This window comes from Peromyscus californicus, unplaced genomic scaffold (genome assembly GCF_007827085.1).
Source record: "Peromyscus californicus insignis strain IS unplaced genomic scaffold, ASM782708v3 Scaffold_10__1_contigs__length_136768540, whole genome shotgun sequence".
NCBI lineage: Eukaryota > Metazoa > Chordata > Mammalia > Rodentia > Cricetidae > Peromyscus > Peromyscus californicus.
This window is the reverse complement of record NW_026294391.1, coordinates 22,872,332-22,900,045: the sequence shown is the minus strand read 5'-3', so window position 1 is coordinate 22,900,045 and position 27,714 is coordinate 22,872,332. Positions and strand designations below refer to the sequence as shown.

General features: G+C 40.0%; 1 protein-coding gene and 1 pseudogene across 9 annotated transcripts in view; both read right to left on the bottom strand.

Moving 5' to 3' along the window:
- The window catches only part of Frmpd4 (FERM and PDZ domain containing 4), a 931,047-nt gene that overhangs the window by 339,922 nt on the left and 563,411 nt on the right, over positions 1–27,714 (bottom strand). The window contains exon 1 of one of the 9 annotated variants that reach the window (XM_052714732.1): positions 19,191–19,481. The exons of the other annotated variants lie outside the window; for them this stretch is intronic. The gene's annotated coding sequence lies outside the window, so the exon portion shown is untranslated. Of the gene's footprint in view, positions 1–19,190; positions 19,482–27,714 lie in introns of those variants that run through there. 9 annotated transcript variants of the gene reach the window in all.
- On the bottom strand, positions 22,931–25,105 carry LOC128095689 (ATP-dependent RNA helicase DDX18-like; annotated as a pseudogene).

Sequence of the window (27,714 nt, the reverse complement as noted above, 5' to 3'; positions counted from 1 at the left end):
GATTGTTTAAGGGTAATTAACTTTGAAAATCTCTCCAAACATGAAAAAGATAGGTTATACAATGTGTATGACATGAAAGTAGAAGCAGGGTTGTCTGAAAGAAGAAAGGAACAAGCCACAGAGGTGGGAGGGCGCATAAATGGGTAGTGAGGCAGGGGGATGGATTAAAATAAAGTGTGATGACTGATGTATAAAAATGTCATAATAAACCCATTATTTATGCTCATTCAAAAGAGTAATAAAAAAATCCTTTTGAAAAAGAAATGTAGGCAAACACTGCCATTGATTATTCTGGGGACAATGTAGATAAGTGCTTTCTTCATTCCTTTGTGTCTTAGCTACTTTCCTAGAGTTGTGAAGAGACACCATGACCATGGCAACTTATAAAAGCATTTCATCTGGAGCTTGCTTAGAGCTCTAGAGGGTTAGTCTATAACTACCAGGGAGGGGAGCAAGGCAGCAGGCAGGCATAGTGCTAGAGCAGTAGCTGAGAGCATATATCTCAATTGATTCACAAGCAAGAGGCAGAAAGAGATAACTGTGATTGGTGTGGAAGTTAACTAGGAATGGGGAAGTCTTTTAAAACCTCCCAGCCCATCCTCAATGACATACCTTCTTTAACAGGGCCATACCTCGTAATTACTCCCAAACAGTTCGACCAACTGAGGACCAAGTATTGAAATATGTGAGTCTATTGGGAGTATTCTCATTTAAACCACCACACTTTGCTTTTCTAAGTTTTTGTTACTTCTCTAATGAACACAAATTACTTGCATAGTTAATAATAAATATACATAGTTGTTTTTTTTCTTTCTTCCATCAGCCAGTATGTGTATTATTGATAGGAATATTATAGTAGACCACAGAGAAGACATAAAAATTGTATGGGTGCCAGGTGGTGGTGGTGCACGCCTTTAATCCCAGCACTCAGGAGGCAGAGCCAGGTGGATCTGAGTTCAAGGCCAGTCTGTTCTACAGAGCAAGATCCAGGACAGTCACCAAAACTACACAGAGAAACCCTGTCTCGAAAAACAAAACAACAACAACAAAAAAAAAATAGTATGGGCCCTCTTACCAAACAGGAAAACATACAACCCTCAGAAGCACTAGTTAGATGAAAATAACAATAAGCTTTCACTAGCACAAATCAGTTTTGCTAACATTGTAAAGGGGGAGCCAATGCCCCAACTGGATAGCATATGCTAACAAGTAAAACCCACAGTACCAGGAATAGTTTACATATTGTTGAGTCATTGGTCAAGAAGGTTGGTTTCATAGACTCCTCCCTGTACCCAAACATCACAGGCTATTATTAAAGGTTATTAGTTACTTGATAGTAAGGCCTTATTCCTGAAGACACCAACTACTTACATCACAGAAAGTAGAGAAATTGAGCTTCTACCCAACTAGAAGCTTCATCCCTACTGACTAGCATTCATAATGCTAGAAGCTGCTATGAAAACTACCAGAGGGTAAAGGTAATCATCAATCTCACTTAGCTATCAGCCCTGTTACCTACAATAGTGACCTGCCTATAAGATACACCGGTACCATAAAGAAACACATAAACAAAATGATTCCTAAAATACTACTATACTCATAGTTCAGTGCCTTGCTCAGCCATTATCAGAGAAGCTTCTCCTTCCAGTAGATGGGAACTAACACAGAGACTCACAACTGGATAATGTGCAGAGTGTGAGAGACTTTAGAGCACTCAGCCCTAAATGGGATGTCTTTACAAACTCTTCTCCTCAAGGCTCAGGGACCTATGAGAGAGAGGAGGTGAAAAGACCACAAGAGCCAGAGGTGGTAGGTGACTCCAAAAGAAACAGTGCTTTCCAGACATAACAGGGCAGATGCACATATCAATTCAAAAAGACTGTGCCAGCATACACAAGACCTGCACCAATTCTAATCAGATAAAATCCCAGCTTGAAGAGGAAGTGAACACAAAGTCTTACCTCTAACCAAAAAGCTATTTTCAATTGATATCTGCTGAGAGAAGGTTAAAAAAATCACTTTTTCTCCAATGAATTACACTAGGTATATCAACCACACTCCAGGCAAGCCCCATGCTCAGGAGTAGTTAACCAACACAAAATGGAATACATTTTTCAAAGGTGCTTTGCTGCTGTTTATAATGTTTAAACATGAAGTTGGATGGGTAATGAGGTGGGGTATATTTGAGAAGACTTGGGGGAAGAGAAAGAATATGATCAAAATAAATTATAAGAGCAATTTTAAAAATAAAAAGCAATGTTTTAAAAAAGTAACTACCTGTCTACCAAAAATTTATGCCCTCTCTTTCACAGTGTAAAGTTTTTTGTTGGACATAGCTTGCCAGCCAGGAACTACATTTCCCAGGTGTTCTTGTATCTGGGGATGGTATATGGCTGAAATCTGGCAATGACATATGAACAAACTCATGTGTACCACTTTTAGGCCATACCCATAACACCTCCCTTGCTTTCCCTTTCCCATATGCCAACTATCAAAACCTAGGACAACTGAACAAACAGGTATTTTGAACAAGAAAGAGGATTTATCAGCTTTAATGATTTCGTGATTGAATGCCTTGCTCCCTGCTCACACTCAGCCACTCATTCGATTATACGAGACATAAACATTTAGTGTTTGAAGATACAGATATTTGGGAGTATACCCATTAAAGATGCTTTAAGTAAAATCCCATCCATGTTTATAAATTAATGTTATTCAGTTCTGTTGTACATAGAGGGAGTTGTACAATGAAATATTGAATGTTAAATGAATATGTGCTACTCCAACAGGTGTGGCACAGAGAAGACTAAAAACATTGCTTCATTTCAAGAAGTTCCAAAATTGTTTACCACAGTCTATTCAGTCTCACATTTTGTATTCTTACAAAAGCATTGTCAAAACTGTTCCAGGTTCAAGTTCTGTGTTGGCAACTAGCTGAATATGTGGCCATACTGCCTCTAAAGCAATAGTTCTTATCCCATGGGATTCAACCCATTTGGGCGTCACATATCAGATATCATGCATATCAGAAATTTACATTATGATTCATAACGGTAGCAAAATTACAGGTATGGAGTAGCAACAAAATAATTTTATGGTTGGGGTTACGACAACATGAGGAACTATATTAAAGGTTCACAGCATTAGGAAGGTTGAGAACTACTGCTCTAAAGTAAAATGGGGATCAAGGTAGACCTGAAATAAATCTCCAAGGGCATAATATCAAAGAAGCATGATCAAAAAACTTGATAGGTCCCAAGTAAGAAGAATAAAACTCTATTAATAATACACATATAATTGTGACAAATTTTATGACATTCATCTTTTATTGGACCAATAGCTGGAAATTTTTTCCCATTAATTGTGTGAAACCTTTGTAAGTTGTGATAGTTTGTATCATAATCCTTATAGTGGAAGAAATAAAACAAGAGCAACAAATACATGTAGGGATGACTTAAAGTCATTTATTTCCTAAAAGGCAGTTCTTAATTCACCAAATCAAGCCAGCCCTGTGAAATGGTTTTGTTGGCAGCTAGCTCCCTTATCATACACAGTCTCTCAGTTTCTAGGTTCTGATCTCTTGGGAATGATAAATCTGCTGGTATGCTTGTCAATAAAGCTTAACTAATTCTACACTATGCGTCACACAAGCAGTTGGAGGCTATAATTGTTATTGGTCAGTGCCCAACACCTACGCCAACAGATGTCTGTTAGTTAAATTTGTCAACACTGCCAGATAAGAGGGAATTTCATGCTTCAGATGTGGCAGGCTGGATTCACATTGCCTCGAGTCCTGGAAACATCAAACAACAATACTCTGGAAGCACAAAGGCTTGCTCGAAAAACTGTTCATCTTGTGTCCCAAACGCAAATGATCCTAGATGTATAGGACATTACTCTTCCTACCCCAGTCTTTGAAATGAGGAGCCTTAGACTGTGTATTTACCATGGAGCAGTATTGTTAGAGCGCAAATGAATTCAAACAGGGGGCTAGAAGTCATGAGTTTGTCACAGCTCTTCCAGTCTGTTGCATGTTACATCAGGAAGATAGAAGAAATGACTTCTGCAACAGGAAGGGGGAGCATGGACAGGGAAGGAGGAAGGGAGAAAGGTGAGGAAGGGAGAGATGAGAGAATGAACAAATGCGCAAAAGAGAATGAGAGGGATTCACTCTAATTGGCATTGTTTGTCCTTAGTAAAAATTTTCAGTTGTCAAAGAAATTAGGGATGAGTAGCAAAACTTACAAAGAATAATATCAGCAGTGAAAGCTACACTTGTCTATGGATAAGAGGCTATGTATTTAGAAAAGAAGTTACATGGCTTTAGGAAACTGGCAGTAGTAGGTTGTTCTCTTAGGTCTATGAGCCTTTATCTGGTCAAAATGCAGAGAATAAGTGACTATGGAGAACCCAAGCCCATTGGATACTCCTGCATGCCTTAAACCTAAAGATCAGGAAAAAATAACAGATGAGGAGGCTGAAAGATTGCAATAGGCAGAGGCCCCAGATACCTGTTGATAGATTGTACCCCCTAGATACAGCAGTGAAAGTGTATCCATGAACCGTTGCCTGAACAAAAGCAGCACAATGAAATGGCACTTGGCATTCTAAGGACAGACAGCAGAAACTGCACATAGTCCCATCCCTAGATGAAGAGCCACAGGAGGTCAGTGGCTGCCGAGAGCATCTCTAATTAGTTGTCTCCGGGGACAAACTTTCACATAGGTTGTCTAGTCCCAAGTGGTCAGTCCTGGAAACATGCACACCCAAGCATACACATGTAACAATTATAATTACAGCAATTGTCATAAGTTCGGGAGAGGGAAGAGTTGAAGGAGGGAGGAATGGGAGGAGTGTAATACAGTGCTCATGTATAAGATTCTCAAAAACTAAAGCTTTGAATATATATGCAGAAAGGGCTAGAGAAATGGCTCAGCTATCAAAGGCTCAGGCTCACTACTATAAAGTGTTAGGAACTGCCTCTTCTCCTCTCCTCTCTTCTCTTTACTTCTCTCTCCTCTTGTCCATATTGCTCTACGGACATGGAACCCATGGCTTTAAGCATACTGTGCAAACACTCTACCACTCAGCTACATTCCCATCCTAAGGGGACTTATATGTTTGAAATGCCATGAAATGAATACCTAAACTAGAAAGAAAAGTTCCTAGGAGGAGGACAGGAGATTACATGATGAAGGCCAAGAGAAATTTCTTTAATAGGATCCACCATTTAGCTTCATTTTTTAATGTACTTATTTAAACTTTCTCCTTTTACCACCTCTCAGCCTCAACACGGAGATGCATGGCCCCTTCATACCCTGACATTCTGTGTTTCCACTGTGAGTCTCTCTACATAAAGGGTTGTTACTTTGGTTTCTGACAGCCATTACAATGATGCCAACATGTGTCGGTCATGACATTTCCATATTGATGTCCAAACTACTCTATACCCCTACTACCACACATACATGATGATTTGATCTCAAGTTTTACAGGATGGCTATAAGCTGCTGTCTTTCATAAGTGGTTGAGTATCTATGATTTCCTTAAAAGGCACTGACTTTTTAAAAATGCATCCATTAGACCTGTCGGGAAATATTTCATTACCTTGTACTCCCTCCGGGGTGAAAATGCTGTCTTGACAAATGGATTACCTGAGAAAAAGATTATGTGCAGATCTCCAATCTTTCTGGAGACAGACATTTGTCAAAAGGCAGTGTCTTCTGTCATTTTCCTGAAAAGCCAGGTGTGGTTTGCACTAAAAAGACAAAGCAGGTCAAATGGGAGCCCTGTACATATAGTCTCCCACCCCCAGACCAGTTGTCAGAGGAGCATGAAGACTACAAAATCCACTGTTCTTTGCACTTCAGTTCAATCGCTCCTTAATCCTTTTCTGGTCCGTAGGACAAGACAGGCCAAGTGTGTCTTAATTTAGATAAATTTGGACTAATAATGTGCCTTCCTTTAAGATATTACCACTGGGGATGAAGAAAATCCTGTTAAGAAAATGTGAATGAAAAGGAAATATGAGGAAAATACCGCTAAGATTTTCTTCTTTTCTTGCTTTCCTGTTGAGACAACAGAAACACAAGCAGAACAGCTGTTTTCAACACATGAAAGAGGCTGCCAGGTAAAATACGGAGCACTCAGTTATATTTTAATTCCAGATAAATACCAAGTCATCCTGTATTTATTATTTTTCCTTCTAACTAAATCTGCCAATGCTATTACTTATCCTTTGTCTTTCGGAACTGGAGAGATTAAGGCACCCAGTGAGGCTATTGAAGTTAGCAGCAAAGTTTTCAAATAGGCTTTGCTGTGCATGCTCTGCAGACTGCTGATACAACTCATATGCATCTTAGCCACAAAGTTTTCTGTCTGCTCCTTCCAAAGCCGGTCATTTGTGTTTATGTGTATAACCAACCTCAGAACTCAAGAGACTGAAGCTGGAGAACTGTCACACGTTCCACTGAGACCCTAGATGGAAAACAAAACAAAATAACCCAACCCAGGCTAGGATACAGCTCAACTGATACAGTGTTTGCCAAACATTGCTCCTCAGTACTGCCCAAACTGGAATGGTGGTTTGTGCCTGTAGTCCTAGTTCTCAGAAAGTAGAAGCAGGAAGATTAGAAGATCAAGGGCATTCTTGACTACATTGGAAGTTTCAGGCCAGCCCAGGCAACATGAGACCTTCCTGTGCCCTCCAAAAAAATGAACAAATAAAAAACAGGAAAAAGAAAAGTGAGATGGCATAAAACTTAATCATTTTAAACCCTTTTCCATGTTTCTGCTTCATTTAGCCAGAACTGTGTTTGAGCAGTGTTACAGGCAATGAGGCCACTGGGCACCTGCTCTACCATAGGATAGACTCTCCTCCCAAGTCAAAGCAGCTGACTTCACAGCCCTTTGCCAGATCTTCAGACACTCACCTCTATCAGTATTGCAGTTTTCTCATTTTTAAAACAAGAAGAAGATGCTGAACGTTGCTGAAAGGCTCTTCTGTCTCCCAAATGCTGTGATTCTTTGAATGAGCAGCAAGGAGAGACCAGAGACCAGAGTCCTGGTGAACTGGAGTACATTGAGCAGTTGACTCACATGGCTCCTTTCCCATTTTCTTGCAGCCATACTGAACCATCAACCCCTGAGGAGCTGTGAAGGGGCCTGTGGCACCCCATGGATTCATTTCTTACATTGTTTGGCAGGTAGAAACAATTCTTGCCCAGGAAATTGCCCTTGGGAAACAATTTCTTCTTTCTAGAGAAGCAGAGATTTCAGTGCCAGGAATGTGATTTATTTTCTTTTTTCTTTTTTTCTTTTTTCTTTAATTATTATTGTTACCAATATAGATAGATATATAGATATGTAGGTGTAGCTATAGATATACAAAACCTTCCAAGTCTGTTTAGTGTTGCTCATATGTACCTGTTTGGGGGGGATGATACCTTGGTACTAGATAGTCGATTAGGGAGCTCATCCTTGGGGAAAAGTGATTCTCCTTTTTTTGGCAGTCATTAATTGCCTATAGCTATTCATCCACATGTGGGGGCTTATCAGATTTCCCTAGTTCACACTGGCATGTCAAATATTGCTGTCATTGTTCAGGTCCTGTTTAGGCAACTATATTGCTGAGATTTCAAGGGTGCAGCTTCCCTGTTATACATAGAAGATACAATCTCACAGCAGATATCTGGTTCTCTGGTTACCAAAAATCTTTCCATCTGGTCTTCTTCAATGTTCCCCAAGTCTTTTGTGTCAGGGTTGTGTTGTAGATATATCAAATGGGGCTAGGCACCCCACAGTCAGTTGTTCTCTACATTTTCACCATTTGTGGGTTTCGGTAATAGCAAACTTCCATATGAGAAAGGCAATCAATAATCCTACAAAGCTGTGATACTTACAAAACACAACAATGTTGAGCATAACAAGGTATCCCCAAAGGTGAAACAGTGGCACTTATTTCTTGAGGGTAACCAACAGCTATCTGATTGAATATAAGACCCACCCACTCAATTGGAGGGAATTAATGCCTGGTATTGTAAGCCTAGCCAACTACTCATGTTTGATTAGGTCCTAGAACACAGAGGCAAACCTCCTGGTGTGTCTTTCCTAACCCACTCTAATTTCTTACTACATTCTAAATACTTACCCTTCTTTATATCTACAGGTAAGTATAGCTCTTTCTCCTCATCAAGGAGTGAGAAGTTTTGTTATGATCCTCTCCCACCTCTCTATGTTGAACCATCTGAATGAGGTGGGGGCACAGGAGCGCTGACTCTTAGTAGGGCTATTATTCTCTTGGTTGTTTTCCTTATTACAAGATTTTGAAACTCTTCTCCTAAATGTCAGTGAGAAGTTTCTCTTTGAAGTTCAGAAAAGACTAAGATGCCAAGTATGGTTTGGACTGGAGGACTCATCTGGGCCTTCAGCTCCCAAAGGCCTGCCTCTATTCAATACTAGATTTGTAGCATTGACATCAGATAGAAAAATAAAAAACATACTAATACCAAAATGAAACCCATCATTTTGTACAATGAATGTGATGATTTGAACAAAAATACATAGCTACATACACAAAATATCACTTGAACCTAGATGCTGCAATCAAAAAAGTATGAGCAGAAAGAAAATAGGAGAGGATTTCTAAAAGGTATGTAAAATATATTGATTGATTCTAAAAGTTTATCATGCTATTAGAGTGACTCATCCTAGATCCAGAATCAAGTGATTAAAGTGGCTTTGTCAGACTTTGTTCTTGATCAATGGAGCCACCACGAACAAAGAATTAAGTCCTTAGTGGACACCAAGTCAATCATTTATCTAAGTCCCCTTGCAATTTGACTTCTTCCCCAACCACAGTTCTCTGGACTCTGATGGGATCAAGTTAAGTCTCAGCATGGGTGTGCATAGTATAGTTTCAAAGGGGAATTGATTCTCAATGTTAATCCAGAAAATATGAATGAGACTGCATATGCTATGAGTTTCACGATGAATAACTTAGGAAATACATATGATGAGGCCCAGCATGTTAAGTGTTTGCAAGCATCTCTGCTGCCATTCATTAGATATAATTGCGTACTCGCACATCAGAGCTCCTTTCTTGCTCAAATAGCCAACTCTTCTGTTAATTTAGTAGAGGATATCTTCTATATTTTTCACATTATTATAAGTTGACAATTATGTATATTAATAGAGTATAAAGTGATGCTATGATTTTAATATAATGTAGAATAATTAAATCAAACTAATGTGGCTATCACCTCCATTGAAGCTGTTAACAAATGACAAGATGTCTTTCTTTTAAAAAGCTGGTTAGCATTCCATTATGAATAAACACCACATTTTCTTTATTCCCTTACACATCTGTTGATGATCACTCAGTTAATTCTCTAAGTTGGCCATTTTTATTCAAGCTGAATTGAACATGGTAGGACAGATGTCTCTTATCATATTGATTTCCACTGTTTTGGGTAACTATTCAGACATAGAATTGCTGGATCATCTGGCAAGAGGTTTTGATTCTTTTTCATTTTTTATTATGAAGGGTAGGGCAATGGTTTTAGTGTGTAACTTCTGCTGGTCTGAAATTTACTAAGTAGACTAGATTACCCCTGAACTTGTGGTAATCCTCCTGCCTCTGTCTCCCAAGTATGGGAATTCTGAGAATGTGACTGTGCTCATATTGTAATTATTGGATTTTCTAGAATTCATCTTGTATTTAAATATGTAAGTCAGTTTATAAGCATATTTATTAATGTGTAACAAATATAATAAAGTTCTTCATGTGTATAGATATGTATATGGCCATGTGACAAGTATGCATGCCATTATATAGAACATGAGAGACCTTCATAAGTTTCCATCAGATGTTTTCCCAGTTGGACCTCAGTAGTAATCATTCCTCTGATTTCAACAACAGGCTGGATTAATAGCACCTGTCCTCAATCTTCAGAGAGATGGAATTATGAGGCATGCACATTTTACCATTCAAAATACCATGTCTTCAAAGCAATAGTCCATTCTTTGTACTGCTGTATATTATTTCGGTGAATTACTTATCCACCCCCCACCTTGAAGACTTTTATATTCCAGAGGTAAAGTAATGCCAGCAATGGTCAGCCTCATAATGGCACCCTAGCAGGTCAATGCAAACTGACACCACAGACAAACCTGAACACTGGTTATCATATGTACTAAAGCCACAATCAAGATAAAACTATCGTGGCCATGGGGAAGAGTAGAGAAAGAGAAAGGATCGGTAATAATTTATGATCTCAAAATTTATTTGTTTTTCTAATGTTGAGGGTTTTTTGGCACTGGAACCCTGGGCCTCATATATGTAAGGCAAGCAATCAACCACTGAGGTATAGACCCAATTCTCAGAATTCATTTTTTATCATGCTATTTTATGCACCTAGTCCTCAGAGACTTAAAAAACATAAACAGAAGTTTTTCCAACACATGAAAGTACAGCAACTAAGGAACAGTAACTTTACTAATATAATTTGCATGAAACCTCATAAATAAGAAGGATTTCCAGCAAGATGATTTTCCATGATAAATTCATTTTAATTATGTTTTTTCTTATTTACCTGATTTAAACTTCTCTCTTAAATCATTAGCCCTTATTAAAAAGATTTCTTCATAGACATAACTTTCCTTCCTGCCTCAGAATGAGATTCATTTCATTTTATAATCAATAAACCTTGTGTTCCATTCATTGTGCCTCTTTCAAGCAGTTGCTTTCACATTATTTAATCTGCCTCAGAATTTTCTAAAGACTTAGATTTAATGTGGTAAAATAGAAATGAACAGCTTTTAATCATTAGATTTGACCAAAATGACGCCAACCTAAGTTTAATGTACCCAAGGCCCTAGGAATATTTGTGTGATTAAAAAGATTTAAAAAACAGTGAAAATATTTATCAAGGTTTTCGTTTGCAAATTTTGCTCCTAAGACACTTGCTGGCATTATTACACATATCACACAGGAACAAAGAAAGGATGGCTTCTGTATTGTCTTATGATCTTCCAAACCTGGTAGTTACAAGCATAGAACAACTTTATGAACACAAAATGGACATTAAGTACAGTACAGAAAAACAGCCTTCGGTTGGGCGGTGGTGGTGCAAGCCTTTAATCCCAACACTCTGGAGGCAGAGGCAGGCAGATCTCTGTGAGTTTGAGGCCAGCCTGGTCTACAGAGCAAGTTCCAGGACAGGCAGGGCTACACAGAGAAACCCTGTCTTCAGAGGAGGAGAAGGAGGAGGAAAAACAGCCTTCAAATAATTTTTAAGCTTTCCTTTATGCATTCTTTGTTGATAATTGCACGATTTGTTCTCTTTCTAGTATAAATTCTGAATGCTCAGCAAATGTTTTTTCTGCTGTCTTAGATAATTAGAACAAAACAAACTATAATAATTATTTAGGGTTACCTTCCTTCACCCAATTCCATCCTATCAGAATAGCTCAGGCACTTTTTTGTAACATCCTTCCTCAGTGAGTTATTTCCTATCTTTCCATTTACTTATCTCTGTCTCCATTAATGCACTTGATGAGAGCCTTTTGTCCTGTGAGTTCTGCCTTGCCCTTCTTTTCTTCCACATCAAAGCAACCTCTTTATATTCTATGGCATACATAACTATCAGTATTTTTTTTAGTGAAGATGACAATGGTTTTGGCTATAGTGAAACAATAAAGGCTCAAGTAACTTATTCCATTTCCTGAAATCAAATGGAGCATGTAAAGAATGCACCAAATGAATGAGTAGTTGTCTATAAGGCATCAATTCTGAGCATCTGTAGACTCCAAAATGCTGGGAGGGGCCTATGTAGCAGACACACGACTCAACTACAAGCATTAGCAAAAGGCCTTCCTTCCTAAACCTTCCATCCACGTAAATACTCTCTCCTTGGTGGTTCATCAGTGTGCTCCCATTCACCCAGTCCATAAACTGCGTCATGCTTTCTTGGGTGCCAACTCTCACAAGCTCCTCTCCTTACATCATTTTCCCTCCTAACTTGGAAGACTCACTTCGTTTGGTGGCAGTTTCAGCTGCACTGAGCTCCTGCTTGATGCTTGGTTATACTTTGAAGCATTTGGGGTTTGTTTTTAATTAGGAAGCAAAAACAAGTATTCCTCATCTGAGTTTCTAAGTAAGGGTTTGACTCCAGAGAATTTGAAAATCATCAAGTTCAGGGGAAAAAAGTGGAAGAGGTAAGTCGTGTTAAAGTCCACCTGAAAGCAGAGTCCTAATTATCTGTGCACATTCTAAATTGACAAAGACAGCACCCCAAATTAGGTTAAAAGGCCTTGGGCTGCAATTAGGACAACAAAAATGATGTTTTGATTTGTTTGTCACATTAAGACTGAAAACTCATCCCTAACCCTACTCTGGTGATCTTTACTTAGAGGTTAGGCTGAAGATATTTATCTGGTGGTGGGACTCAGCCACCCTTCTTCTTGGTTTAACTTCTTTTTCATTGTTGTTAATTACATGTTAAAGTCTTTTCAAAACTCACCTAAGTTTCTTTTCTATACATATATTTGTGAAATGTACACATTTTTGTATGTGAAGACTTTATAGGTGAAGGATAATGTTTTGTCGGCTTCCTATTTACAGAATAATTTTCTTATAAATTCAAGTCAATCAAAACATTGGCCTTGCAACAATTTTACATAACAGTTCAAAGACAGACTAAGGTCCTTGGTGTGATGAAATACTGTCTGAATTTTTAGGTGCTTAGAATTATCAGGCAGCAAGTCCAAAAGTAACGTGGTTTCTATATAGGCTTTTCTCACCTAGGTTAGGATATTTTTTTAAAGTATCTAGTCCCACCATTTTACTTGGTTCTGTTAAAATGTTGTACTTAAGGTTCTGGAAGATCCTATGCAATATTGTTGATAACAAAGTGTGTTAGTAACTTTGAGTTCAGTTTTCCTACTTAATGATGCATCTGTACCAATTTCTAAAACACTAGTAACAGCACAAAACAAACAAACAAACAATCAAACAAACCCCCAAATACAGTGAAGCTGTAAATTTCAATGGGAAGACTGCATGCATAATAGAATACACTGGTTCAACCTACTTAAGAAAGCTTTTTCAAAATGACATATTAGGGTGTCGGGGGACAAGGCCATCCAACAGTCCTCCTAAAAGTCCCTCTGAAACCTAAGCAGGGATGTTGCTTTTCTTTGACTTAAAAGACTGAAAAAAGAGGCCGAGTAGTCTTCTAAGTACACTCTGAGGAACGCTGCTGTATAACATAAATGAGCTCTCAGTTACTAAGCTTTGTAAAACTTGAGCAATTTCCCTCTCAGAGAGGGAGAGAGAGAGAAAGAGAGAGAGAGAGAGAGAGAGAGAGAGAGAGAGAGAGAGAGAGAGAGAGAGAGAGAGAGAGGGAGAGAGAGAGAGAGAATGCATTCCATGTCCTTTGGTAAGCAGGCCTGCTTATCTTGGTTTACTCTTGCAACTCTGAATGTTATCTGACTGTGTAAACATGTTTTCCACTAATATTCCACTTAGGAAACACTCTTGTGGTTGGAAAGTGAAAGGTTCCCCATAGGCTCATGTGTTTAAAGACTTGGTCCTGAGTTGTTGGTGGTGTTTGAGAAGTCCTGAAACCTTAGGCATCTGATCCCCATTAGAGGAAGTGGGTCCTTGAGGGCAGATCTTGAGGTTTTATAGCTTAACCACACTTCCTATTCAACCTCTGCTTTCTGACCTTTAATGCATGTGACTAGCTGCCCTCCTGCCACCATGCCTTCCCTGGAACAATGAGCCATAATTGGCCCTTCCCCCCACCCCCAACATTGCTCCTTTTCAGGTATTTGGTTACAGCAATAAGAAAGGTGACTAAAGCAACTCTCAGAGTGAAAAGGAATACAGAGTAGAGAGTTCCCCATGGACTCATCCTACATCCTGGACCCCATCCTGCATCCAGCAACCACAATCTGCATCTTGGACACTCATCCAGTGTCTTGCACCCACATCCTATATCCCTGGAACCACATCCTGCATCCCAGTTCTATGACTATAGACACAGCTCCAAATCTCAGATGTCTTCTCTCCTCTGTTTTGCAGAATACAAGGATTTATTAAATGCAAAGTTTCTTCTTGGCCTTGATTTAAAGTTAAATTGTATGGCAGCATAAACATGATTTCTATGTGTTCTATTCAGTTCTATATTGGGGGTGATGCCCTATATGATGGCAATCCACTCTGTGCCTCTTTAGGACTGATTTGTATATAGCTTAGTATCTCCATATGACATGTTAAGACTCTGAGTTGAAAGAATTCTACTCCCAAGTTTTGTAATTGAACTGTGAGAACTTATTGTGGGGGGTTTACCCACCAACCCCACAGCTCCCCAGAGTTTTCTTGAGTGTGAGCAGCAGGAAATATTAGATTGAAGGATTTATTGCAGAGAATCTTGCAGAGATAAACAGATAGAAAATAAAGGATAGCCTCGAGAGGGCCTGGAACCTTTTCCAACGCCCCGACTGTCTCTGCCCCAGGGTTTTTATAGAGACGCCAAGGGGTGGAGCAAAAGACCTCCTCCCCCAGCACAGCCAAGTGCAGACCATCTCAGACACCTGCACTCAGGCCTGTGGTCTTAAACCTCCCTTGATTTTAGTAGTTTCTCTTCAAATTTATGAGGTTGAGATGAATGACCTTTCAAGTCCCTTTCTTTGTTAACACTTTATGACACAAGGCCCAGACAACTTTTGAATAAAGACACAGCTGCTGTGCTTCTGAAACTTGTCATTGACCTTATTGATTATTTAATGTCAAGGCCTTGATTAGAAATGCAATTTCTAATTATAATGTTGTTCCAAAGAGGATACTAGAGCACCTTTCCTGGCATCATTAACATTCATCCATTCATCAATTCAGCCATCATTTATTAAAATCCTAATACAGTGGTTCTCAACCTTCCTAATGCTGTGATCCTTTGATACAGTTCCTCATGTTGTGCTGACCCCAACTGTAAAATTATTTTCATTGCTACTTCATAACTGTAATTTTGCTACTGTTATGAATTTACATAAATATCCATGTTATCTGATGGTCTTAGGTGACCCCTGTGAAAGAGTTGTTCAACCCTCCAAGAAGGTCGCAACCCACAGGTTGAGAACCACTGGTCTAATAATATATGTCAAGTGTGCTGCTGAACTCAGCTACACAAATATGAGCAAGATTAACTTCTGCTACCAAGAACACACAATTCAGTGGAGAGAAAATAACAAGAAAACCATTGTAAAATAACAAGCTATGGATTTTATTTGAAATCAGATTTTCCATCTCCGCACTGTTGAGATCTGGTGTCATCCATGGGGGATCACCCTATATAGTTAGGCATTTTGTGTCATCCTCAGCTTTTAACCACTAGATGCCAGTAGCTTCCCCACTAGATATGACAACAAAATCACCTTTGATTGAGAGCCACTAGTTTCAGTATATTCTTTTATTTATGAAGAATGTTCCAGCTAAATGAATATCACTATAAATTTGAAAGGAAGACAATCATGCCATACATCTTTGGGAATAATCCTGTCTGTGTTACATCAAGTGAGTAGCTTCCCACAAGTTTACTGTAACATCTTACTCAGTGAGAGATTTTTTTATTCTTAATAATATGAATTCATTTACTGCCCTACAAAGTTGTCATCTTCTTTGAGGAAGGTATAAAGAAAAGAGTTTAAACAATGCCAGCCATGTGGAAAAGGTAGCCAAATTGTGTGATGGGCTGAGATGTTATTACGGATGAGTTTACCTATAGGATGTATCTGCCCAAGTCCTCCCTCTGGACCTGTGCATTAGAGGCGTGGTTAGGATGACCAAGTGCAGGAAAGTCTCAACTGTTACAGCATTCTCATGCATCTAAACAAGTGACTTCCCTAAAGACTCCAAGTCAACAAATTACAGAGATCCTTGCACATCACTGTTTATTGGAGCATTATTCACAATACCTGAGCAATGGAACTACACTGGGTATCCTTCAACAGAGGAATGAAATATGTCATTTGTAGGAAAGTAGATGAAACTGGAAATAATGGTATTATGCAAACTAAGTTTATCTCAGAAAAATAAATGACATATTTTATCTCATTTTTGCTTCCTAGGATACGAAGGGAAAGTGGGTAATAAAGGAGGTGACTAGGAAATTGGAAAGGGAGACAGTAATGGGGTATAGGGGGACATAGGGTTAAAGGACACTATATTTTTACATTAAATGGACTTATTTACCCCTTTATAATACAAATTAAATGTATTAAAAGAAATAGAAAAACAAGAAGCTGGATTGCAATTGTTTTCATGTCTATTAGCTAACTTTCATGTATGTGAAATCCTTTTCTTTTTGGAACTGAGATATAATGGAACTTAAAATAAGCACTTAACAATCTAGAGAAAAGAGAATGAACAAGGCTCTGTGAATGTGTGGAATCTCTGCTCTCTAATTTCTTAATAAATTTAATTCAACTTTGATCAAGCTTGTCCTGCTCCCAGGCCTAGGAGCTGTTGGGCTAATGAAAGGGTGCTCTGACATATTTTCATTGTCAAGTGTTCAAAACAACATCCTGACATCCTCTTGCACAGCTGACAGATTTTCAGATAGAGAAGATCCAAAGTATAAATTTGGGAGACATATATGTCTTATTGCTTTCTGTACTAGTTGTAATGATGTTGAATGGCATTGACTAATTCAATGACATTATTTTCACTGCAGAGGACTTTTGGAGATGTCAGGCAGGTAATGGAATCCTGTAGCCACAAGTGTTGGAATAGGGTCCTTGAAGTTAGGAGAAAACATAGTTGAGAAACTCAATATACATCATGGTATGTATGGTAAGTTGAGATAAGATGGTCCAAGAGACAAGGGCCCTGGCCTCATCTGGAGTCATGTGTCAGATATGTGCCAGCATTTTCCCCAGTCATCTTGACGAAATCACTTTACCTCATGTCTCCCCATCATTTCTACTGCTCATTGGAGATGCTGCACACTCTCTTTCCTTCTGACGTGCTCATAATTAGATAATGTCCAAGAAACACTCTGAGCTCCTCAAACGGGTCACTCTGCAAATGTGAGTTATTGAAATTGCTTAATAAATTACATTAGGAATGAAGTCAGGCACAACTGGCTCCTGACTTGCTTTGTGGCAGAATTCTTCTTAGCTGCTAGAATAAGCTGGGCCCTCAAGGAAATGAGTACTACAACTTCTAGTCCCATTAAGACTCTGGGAAACTTTCTTGAATGAGCCAGATACTTGCTCTTAACTTAAGCTAAATGGTTCACAGGACACAAACAAAATTGCTTCTTTTCTCTCCTTTCTACTGTTACAAAGATGGACATTATATGATGAAAGATAAGATGATAGATTTAGATTCCAATTTAACATAAAGAAAAATTGGGATGCACCCTCTGATGCTAGGCCCTTACAGCTTGCCCTTTTCAACTTCAGAGTTTAGTCCAATATGTACTAGACAAGGCTGTGCTCCTGAAAAGGTACATGTTATGAATTTGATTTTTACTTTGGCATCCTGGTATTAAAATGCCAATGAACTGCATATTTATAGCTTTAAAAATCCACTGAAAAGTAAAGATAACATACCCTAAACAAGAAATTAAAAGGACACACACACACACACACACACACACACACACACACACACACACACACACACATCTTTCTAAACTCTAGACTCAAAGCAAAAATTTTGTCATAAGTCCATACTGTATTTCCTACCAAGTCATCATCTAGTTGGCCCCTAGTGACAATATGGATTTGATTAGTAACTGTCACTTCCAATATCAACTTTCTCGGGGGACTTTGCATTTCCTTTTCTAAAATTTTTGTCCTGTCCCATGGCCTCACAACCTCAGATCAGATACACAGTTTCTGGTGCAGAAATAAGAATCTACAGGACATACCTTGATGAATGTCTAGGTAACCTCCAGCATTGTTTCCAAAGTGAAACACTGTTGAAGGATACATACTTGAGCATCCCTCTGCTCTTTGACAACCAAGAAAACTTGATGCTGTTACAAGTCTTGTCACCTCTGCTGTTGACAAGTTATCCTGCTCCCAGTCTAACCTCTTTAATAAAATCTTCTGAAAGATACACATACACATGCACACATAGGTATGGGTCAATAAATGAAAGGCATATATCTAATGGATACATAATAGGTATGTCTTGATAACATCATCAAGTACCATTACTAGTCTACTCAATTTGATTGCTAACTGAAGGAGATATTCAGTAAACTCAGTTGGGTAAGGTAACAAAAGTAAATATCCCCCAAATATAGAAGACTAACTTTTAAACCACAACTCATATGAATGCTTTATTAGAAACAACAGACTCTTATTGTCCACTTCATTTCAGCTCCCTGAGGGCAAATCCAATAGCTGGATTAATTAAAAACATGTCCTTCTATTTTTAATGCAGTGTGTAAAAGATCTCAGAGCCCTGGACAAGAGATTTACTAGGAACTAGTTAAATTTATAGTCACAAAAATCCATCCATTCCTTGTTTGGAATGCACATCACCAAAAGACACTGCCTACACCAGAGCTTTAATTTAAACACAGCACATGTAAAATGTTTTACAAGAGACAGTCCTACATTTTGCTAGGTATAAGACATGGTTTAACTCAGATCTTCCCCATCTCCTCCAGACCCTTCCCCAAGAGATGATGGCAGGTATGTGTGTTTAGAAAAGATCGACGACAAATTCGGCATTTCCATTACTCTTGTGCCCTTGAAAGCCATAGATTATTAGATTAAAAAAACAAACAGAAATTCCATTTCAAGCCACTGATTGAATTCTCACAGTGAGATTACACCTTGAAAAATACACAGATGACAAAGAGTAGATTTATTCATTCATGTGACCCAAACTTTTTATCATGACTCCTACTGAGAACACATTTCAGGGAGAAAAAAATACAAGAAATATTTGGGTACTTGGAGCTGAGAAAACATATCACCCTGTAGAGAAACAACCTGTAGACTATCCTAAAAGTGAGAGGCAAAGCAAAACCACTTCCTTTCTGTTTCCAAAGCACTGGCTAAGAAAATCTAAGCAACATATCATTCTCCAATTTGAGAGAGAGGTAACTCTCCCACTTCCATGCAATTTCCCTTCATGTTCCCACAGACAGCATACATTCATGGCTTACCTTTCACTTACTGGAGTGTGTTAAGGGTCCTTCCTGGCATATCCAGCAGGAATGCAAGATGATGCGTGCTCTTCACCCCCAAGTGGCATTTGACTCCACTCCATGCAATCACTCAATGCAGTATGGATGAATGGGCTAAGTTCAGGTTCACCGCCCGCCCTACAGTGTCTTTATTCCTCATAGCACAGAACTAGAAAGCCAGTGAGCGCTGGCTGCTGCCGCTGCCACTCTCCTCGTTTTCAAACTAATGGAAAAAGTGGGCTGCAGAAAGCTCTCTCCTCGCTCCCTCTCCTTCTGCTTGCTGTGTCAAAGTTAAAGCGGCAGCATTGAAAAAGAAGAACAAAAGGAAAATACAAGGCAAGCTGCCTCTGTGGAGGAGTTTTCTGTTCCAGAAAAACATTATTCAAGGCAGATTTCAGGGTAATATCCAAAGCCTGGAACCTTACTGACCCAAAGCCCTAGAGCTAAATTGTATAGGTACCTGGACCAGGCAGGCATTGGTCACCCCGTCAGTGCCTCAGCAACATACCTGAGGAGTGCAGTGAGGCCAGCAAATAAACATCCAATAACCAGCAGAGAATGAGGCCGACAGCTTAACCTTGCTCCTGCCTTCAATGATGCCAAAGTGTTCTGTTTGCTCAGGACTCTCCTTTTACCAACATTCAATTTGAATGAGCCAGGGCAAGTGCACTGCGCTCGTCAGCTCCTGAGAACAGGATGCATTTATGTGAAACACGAGGAGAATGCCTAATGCCAAGCCATCCTCTGCATTCCCAGGAGCTATTATTACAGGGCTAGCTTACATTGCACTGCAACTTCAAGCCAATGTTTCCTGAACACACTCACACACACCTCAAATGTTGTGATTGTTACATATTGAGGGAAGCACTTTCAAAAAGTTGCCATCTGCTCCCAGGAATAAGATTGGGAACCCTACTTGGAGTGAGCTGACTACCATTGTTTCTCTTCCATCTTTCCATCAGTGACTTTTTAGGCTGAGAGAATGCCCTGTGGAATGGCACGTTTATGCTGAGGAGGAACTGCTTTCTTTATTAGAAAAAAATTCCTTTATTAGAAAAAAATTGCGAAAAACAGAGGACCTTGGCTTTCATCCATCCTTGACATATAACATTAAGTGGAATCTTAATAAAAACATATTATCCAAAAAGGATGTGATCTTATATAACAATATAGCATGTGGCCACTCAGATACACATGGTTAACATAGTAGTGGCTTAGAATGACCTATTTGCAGCAGCAAGGGGAAGCAGCTCTCCTGGTGCAGTTAGTTTTACATTTTTTCCTTCTCTGAAGTAGATTGAATTGCAAAGAGTTCATTGTTATGGTGGTTTCTTCCATCTTAACATTGCCCAGCAATTGGTTCAAAGATTCTGCTTTCTTCTGTGGGTCAAGAAACCATTGTCAGACTGACAAAATGACTCAGAGTGAAGATTCTTGATAACAGACCTCAAGACTTGAGTCCCTAGGGTCCAAACAGAAAGAGAGAACCAACTCTTGAAAACTGTCCTCTGACACCCACACTTGTCACACACATGGACGTGTGTGTGCATGTGCACGCGCACACACACATTTAAAAGAAGCAATTGGCTCACCATACTCAAGGGGATGCAAACTTACTCCGGACACTCAAGAGAGAATGATGCATGAAACCATCCTGGTTTCATTCTTCCAGTTGGAGTGATAAAACACTCCTGCTAAAGCTACTTAAAGGGAGAAAAGGGGTTTTGTAGCTCACAATTCCAGGTGACAATTCATCATGGCAGAGAAATCAAGGTGGCAGTAACTCGAAACAGCTGGTCATATGCAGAGTCAAGAACAGAGAAAGAATGGGCTCATGCTTGTTTGCCAGTGCTCAGCTGGCTCTCTCCTTTTCGCTCAGTTCAAGGCCCAGCATAGGAAATGGTGCTGCTCACATTCAGAGTGGGGCTTCCCACCTCAATTAACATAACTGAGGACATCTCTCACAGGCCAACTCACCCAGACAATCTCTCAGTGAGACTCTCTTGCCATGTGAGTCTAGATTGTGCAAAGCTGACAATTAAAACTAACCTTCATATAAATCTTGTTAGGAAAGAGAAATAGGATAGATATGGATGGAAGGGAGCTGAAATGGGAGGATCAAGTAGGGAGAGGAAGGGGATGGGGGCAGTGGGAGAGAATACAGAGAGAGAAAGCTAAAATTAAGGGTCATTTGAGAGGTAGTATGGAAACCTAATACAGTAGGAATTTTCAGTACCAGGATTGTGTTACATCTAACTGACTTGTTGGTCAAAGGGTTCCTATGCAAATTCTCAAACAACCCAGGCTGTTGCCAAGACTATAGGTTGCTCTCCACAAACTGATGGCAAGGCTCCATTGCTGAAGACAACACCTACACAACTCACTGAACATGGAGATGTCTGGCTGGTGCTTACATAGAGCTTTCACCCTTACATTCCAGCATCCTTGGTACAGGAAGGTACTCTGCATGATGTTAAAAAAGAAACATAACAAACCAAGCTAGCCACAAACCCTTTATCTACAATGGTGTACTACCTGCAAGATATGCTAGCACAATAGTGGTACAAAACATGTGGGAGTACCTAACCAATACCTGATTTGACTTAAGCACCACTCCATGAGATGGAACCCATACCTGATACTGCTTGGATGACCAAGAACCTGAGACTAGATAGCCCAGGCAACTAGTGTAAAACAAAATAATACTGGCCTAAATAAAGAAAAAAAATGGAGTGATAAAATGACTCCTAACAATATTCTGCTATACTCATAGATCAGTTCCTTGTTCAGGCATCATCAGAAAAGCTTCCTCCTGCATCAGATGGGAACAAATGTAGAAACTCACAGCCAGAAATTATGCAGTGAGTGAGAGACTTTGGAACACTCAGTCCTAAATGGAATTTCTCCATCAAATCCCTTCTCTCAGGGCTCAAGAAACCCTGTGGAAGATGAGGCAGAATGTAAGAGCCAGAGGGGATGGAGGGCACCAAGAAAACAAGTTCCTCTAAATCAACTGAGCAAAGCTCATGTGAACTCACAGACACTGAAGCAGCATGCCGGGGACCTGCACAGGTCTATAACAGGTACTCCGCATATATATTAAAGCTTCCAGTTTAGTGTTTGTAGGTGACTCTTGAGTGTGTGAACTAGTGACTATATGATTCTTGTGCCTTCTCTTGGGTTCTTTTCCTTCTACTGGTTTGTCTTGTCCAATTTTAATGTTGATTGTTTTTGTTTTGTCTTATTACATTTTATTTTGTTATTTTTTTTAAAAAATGAATGAATGAATGAATGAATGAATGAATGAATGAATGGAAATCTAGTCACCAGGGTAAAGGTTACCAAATGAACTGTCATTTATACCTGCTGGGAAAGGGAAAATTAGTTTTCTCCAGTAAGAAAATGAAGTATTTTTTACCAACATATAATGAATTTCAAAGGTTTTTTTTCTTTGTCTGCATGTGTGTGTGTGTGTGTGTGTGTGTGTGTGTGTGCTTTTTTATTTGGTTACAGCTTGGTGTGTTTTTCTTGGCTGGGAGATGGTGTTTTATTTTGTTTTCTTGGTTTGGGGTTTTTTTGTTGCTGTTGTACTGGGTTTTTGTTTTTCTTGAGATAGGATTTAAAGTTGGGTGAGTCAGAGAACAGAGAGGGGATCTGGAAAGACTTCATGATGGGGAAGAATATCATCAAAATATATATTTTTTTTTAGAACAATGACATGGTTTGTTTATGGAAGTATTTAAAAATAAAATATTATCATCATAATAAAGGCAGAAAGATCCTAAAGGTGATTGAAAAAGTTCATTTTTAAAGAGAAAGGGGAAATTAGGGCAAAGTCAGTCCAGGTGGAAAGCCGTTCCTTTCAGTGGGAGAACTGCCTACGGTCTGCCGTCTTCTTGCTGATGTGTTTAAAGATCTTGGACTTCTCCACTTTCTTTGTTTTCTGGTAGCCGAATCCACCACCACCTCCTCTCTTTTTAAGCTTGCCATCATGGCTGCTCACGTTCAGATCCACGAAAGGAGGGACCTTAAAACCAAAAGACAGAGCGACCTGAGGCAAATTTAAGTTGTTCACATTAAAGATCTGCTTGAGGGAGTGCGAGTCATACGCTCGAATGTAGGACTTGTATGCTTCCTGTGCAGACTTATGGAGAAAGTAGTTCTTTTCAATCAGCTTTTCCAGCTGAGACTGAATGTCAGAAACTTTAGACCAGGAAAAGTCAAACTGATTCAATGGAACCTTGGATTGCTTCAGGTAACGAAGGAAACCCAACTCTTCAGGGCGTAGGATGAGCAGCGCGTGCCCTCTCCCATTCAGGCCCCTGGCCGTTCTACCCACACGATGAATGTATTCCTTGGGGTCATCGGGAGGGTCATACTGAACAATCCAGTCCACTTCCGGGATGTCCAGCCCTCTGGCGGCCACATCTGTGCACAGCAGTATCCCTGAATCTGCATTGCAGAATTGGAAGAACGTGGTTGTTCGCTTATTCTGCTTTTGCCTTCCATGGATGGCCAAGACAGGCAGGTCAATGTAGTTCAGTAGCTCATAGTGGTACTTCACAGACATACACGATGAAAAGAAGACCATCACTTTCTTCTTCCGGTTCTTCTTAAGGAATGTGAAGAGCAGAAGGAACCTCTTCTCAGAGGGACACACAACATATCCCTGCTCAAGCCCATCCACCGTGGCAACCTCTTTATCATCATCAACACCCACATACAATGGCTCTTTTTTCAGAGAAATTCTTGCCAAGTCTTCAACTTTTCGAGTTTGTGTGGCAGAAAAGAGCATAGTTTGCTGCGTACTGGCAAAAGTTTAATAATTTGCTTTAATTCTTCCTCAAACCCAACATCCAAGATTCGATCAGCCTCATCAATAACCAGACACTGGAGGTTCTTGTACATAAACCCTGGAGTACTCTGCATGTGGTCTAGGAGCCGGCCTGGGGTGGCCACGATGATGTTGATGCCATTGACAAGCTTCTGCGCTTCAGCAGACCTGTTACTGCCACCCATGATTAGCCCATACGTGTGAACATGGTGCGTCATCAGTTCCTTCAGAACACCGAAGGTCTGCATGGCCAGTTCTCTGGTAGGGGAGAGAATCAGGACTCCTGTTCCATTCCTGGGCATGAACTTCAACTTGACAATGAGCTCGATCACAGGGATGAGGAAAGCAAGGGTTTTGCCGCTGCCTGTTTTCACAGCTGCCAGAAGATCCCTGCCTTCCAGAAGTGGCCTGATAGTTTTATGTTGAATCTCGGTCATGCGCTTGAAGCCCATTTCTTCTATAGCCTTCAGAGTGTTTTCATTGACGAGGTTCGACAAGGAAGCAAATGAAGTGTCTTCAAAAGCACCTGTCAGTCCGAGGGGCAGACTGGGCTCCTCCCTGTCATCTGGCTCCTCCACACCATCTTCTGCTTCCTCGTGAGCCCCAATGCTTTCTTCGGTTTTCGGTTTTTTGGTGTCAGGCCCAGCATCATTTGCCATTTTCCTCTTTTTCTTCTTCTTTTTCTTCTTTGGTTCTGAATCAGGAGAAGGCAATGTTTCCCCATTGGTTAAAGTGGTAGGCTTTTGGGGTGATCTTTTAGCTTTCGAGTTTTCCACTGTCTCTTCAGGCATGCCTCCACTTTGTGCTTCTGCTGAGCCCACATTCACAGAATGTTTCATGGCTTTCTTAACTTTTCCGACTCTGACTTCTTCTTTAGGCCCATCTCCGTTTTGGGGCTGTGACAGGCTTGTGTCTGATGCTCCTTGCAGCTTCAGGTTTCGCTGCAGCAGCTTGACGTTCCGCTTCTCGAGCTTCTTGCGCAGGAGTTTCATCTGTAAGTGCGACATGTTGCCCGGCTGCACTAGCAGGCTGCGCGGAGCAGCGGGTGCACGTGCGCAGTTGGACCAAAATATATTTTAAAAATTGTTTTAAAAAATAAAAAACTAACCATCATAGAAATAAACTATAATTTGAAAAAGCTAATTAACCCAATAAACAATGTGTGACAAAGGAAAGGTATTTCACATGATCAAGACTTCCATATGTAACTCTTAGGCTTCCTGAAATTCTCTAATGCTTTCCTGGATCCAGCTACTAAAGAGATAACTTACTATTATGATTATTCCTGGTAGACAGAGAGACATTAATGAAAAAACTATCTAGTCCACAATCAACATCAAAGAGAAGTTAACAGGATTATGAATATGATAAAATATATATGTATAAAATTATTCTTAAATTTAAATTTGTATTTCATTTTTATATGTATGGGTGTTTTGCCTGCATATATGTCTGTGTACCATGTATGTGCCTGTGCCTGGTGCCTACATTGGCCAGAAGAGGGAATCAGAAACCTTGGAACTGTTGTTAAAGATAGCTATGAGTCATCATGTGGGTTCTGGGAATCAAACTTGGGTCCTCTGGAAGTTGAGCCATTGCTCCTAATCACTGAGCTGTCTCTCCAATGTCAACACCACCCTCCAGTTTTTAAAATTACTTTATGTTAACTTCTCTTTGAAACTATAGCCAATTTCCCTTCTATGAACTAAGAAACTGTGTACAGAACAGAAGGAAGTTGAGGAAAATGGAGAGAGAGAGAGAGAGAGAGAGAGAGAGAGAGAGAGAGAGAGAGAGAGAGAGAGAACTAATAGTATAGGAATGAGTAAGTATTGAGTTACATAAATCTCATACCAGTGTCAATGAAAGATAAAAATGTCTGATTAAGAGATTTTATAAATAGTTTTTAAATCAACAGATTAAAAATAAATTCTAGTAGAGTCTTAGACTCAACACAAGACCTAGTATACACAGAGGGTTTCTAATCATAGCTCAGACATCTGAGGCCATTAGTATATGCAGGGAAGTATGAGTGGTTTTGGGAAGGAGAAACAGATGCATATGTTAGCACCCATGATTAGGGTAGAAAACATTCAGGCAAATGTTCCCTTGAGCTCTCTCAGAAGAGAAGCAAGGTTTTTGTGATTATGATTGCTCACAGATAGCTGGGACAATTGGATGATGTGTTCTAGCATTTTGGAGGAATGTAGAGGCAGCTGGTAGGAAATAATAACTAAAAATATCAACTCAAAAACCCCAAATGGATGATGTTCTGGATGGATGGATTCCTGTATACTCATATAAGCATTTCTGAAGTGCCTCTGGTAGACCATGCTCAGTGCTGCATGTTGGGGGATATGGGAATGTATAATAGGTCACACCTCCCAGACCAGATGGTACTCCAGGCAATACAACTCAGGATGCTTTCCCTCATTTTCCAAAGAAATGACAATGGAGGACTCCACAAGAATTCCTGCTTGCATCCAGCAGAAATATCCCAGTGCTTCAAAACAGCTGGTACCTATCTGGTCAACTACATTGGGGAAAGGATCAGCGGAATAGCTAAGGATGGCCAAGTCCTAAGGCACCAGCCCAAATAGTGCATACTGAGCTCTCTCCCTGAGAGTGGCCAGCTGTAGCTGTGCCCATACTGGTCCTCAGGACCCTCACACTGGTGTATTGCCTTTGGTTTCCTTAGATGGCAAAAGCAACTGTTCAGGTATAATCTAGATTATCAGTCAGTTGACCTTGCCATTGGGAGGTTATCCTGGATAACCTGAGTGGCCCTAATGTGATCACCAGAGCTCTTTTTTTTAGATTTTTTTGTGGTGGTATTGTGTTCCCCAAAATATTGTGCACCCTAATAAACTTATCTGGGGTCAGAGAACAGGACAGCCACAATAATAAACATAGAGGATAGGTAGTGGTAGCACACACCTTCAATCCCAGCATTCCAGAGGCAGAAATCCCTCTGAATCTCTGTGAGTTCAAGGCCACATTGGAAACAGCCAGGCATGGTGACATACGCCTTTAATCCCAGAAAGTGAGCCTTTAATCCCAGGGAGTGATGGCAAAAACAGACAGATATATAAGGCATGGAGACCAGAAACTAGAAGCATTTGGCTGGTTAAGCATTTGGCTGGTTAAGCTTTTAGGCTTTTGAGCTACAGTTCAGCATCATTCTGAATGAGGACTCATTCTGGATGAGGACTCAAAGGCTTCCAGTCTGAGGAAACAGGATCAGCTGAGGAACTGGCAAGGTGAGGTAGCTGTGACTTGTTCTGCTTCTCTGATCTTCTAGCTTTCACCCCAATAACTGGCCTCAGGTTTGATTTTATTAATAAGAACTTTTAAGATTCCTGCTACAGTTTTTTTTTTTTTTTTTTTTTTTGAGACAGGGTTTCTCTGTGTAGCTTTGCGCCTTTCATGGACCTTGCTCTGTAGAACAGTCTGGTCTCGAACTCACAGAGATCCGCCTGCCTCTGCCTCCCGAGTGCTGGGATTAAAGGCGTGCACCACCACCGCCTGGCCTCACCAGAGCTCTTGAATGCAGGAAGAAAAGGCAGAAGAGTGAGTCAGGGTGATGTCAAGAATGAGAAGAATTTAGTCTACTGTAGTTGGCTTGGAGATGACAGGGTACTCATCACCTGAATCCAGACCTTAAACCTACCT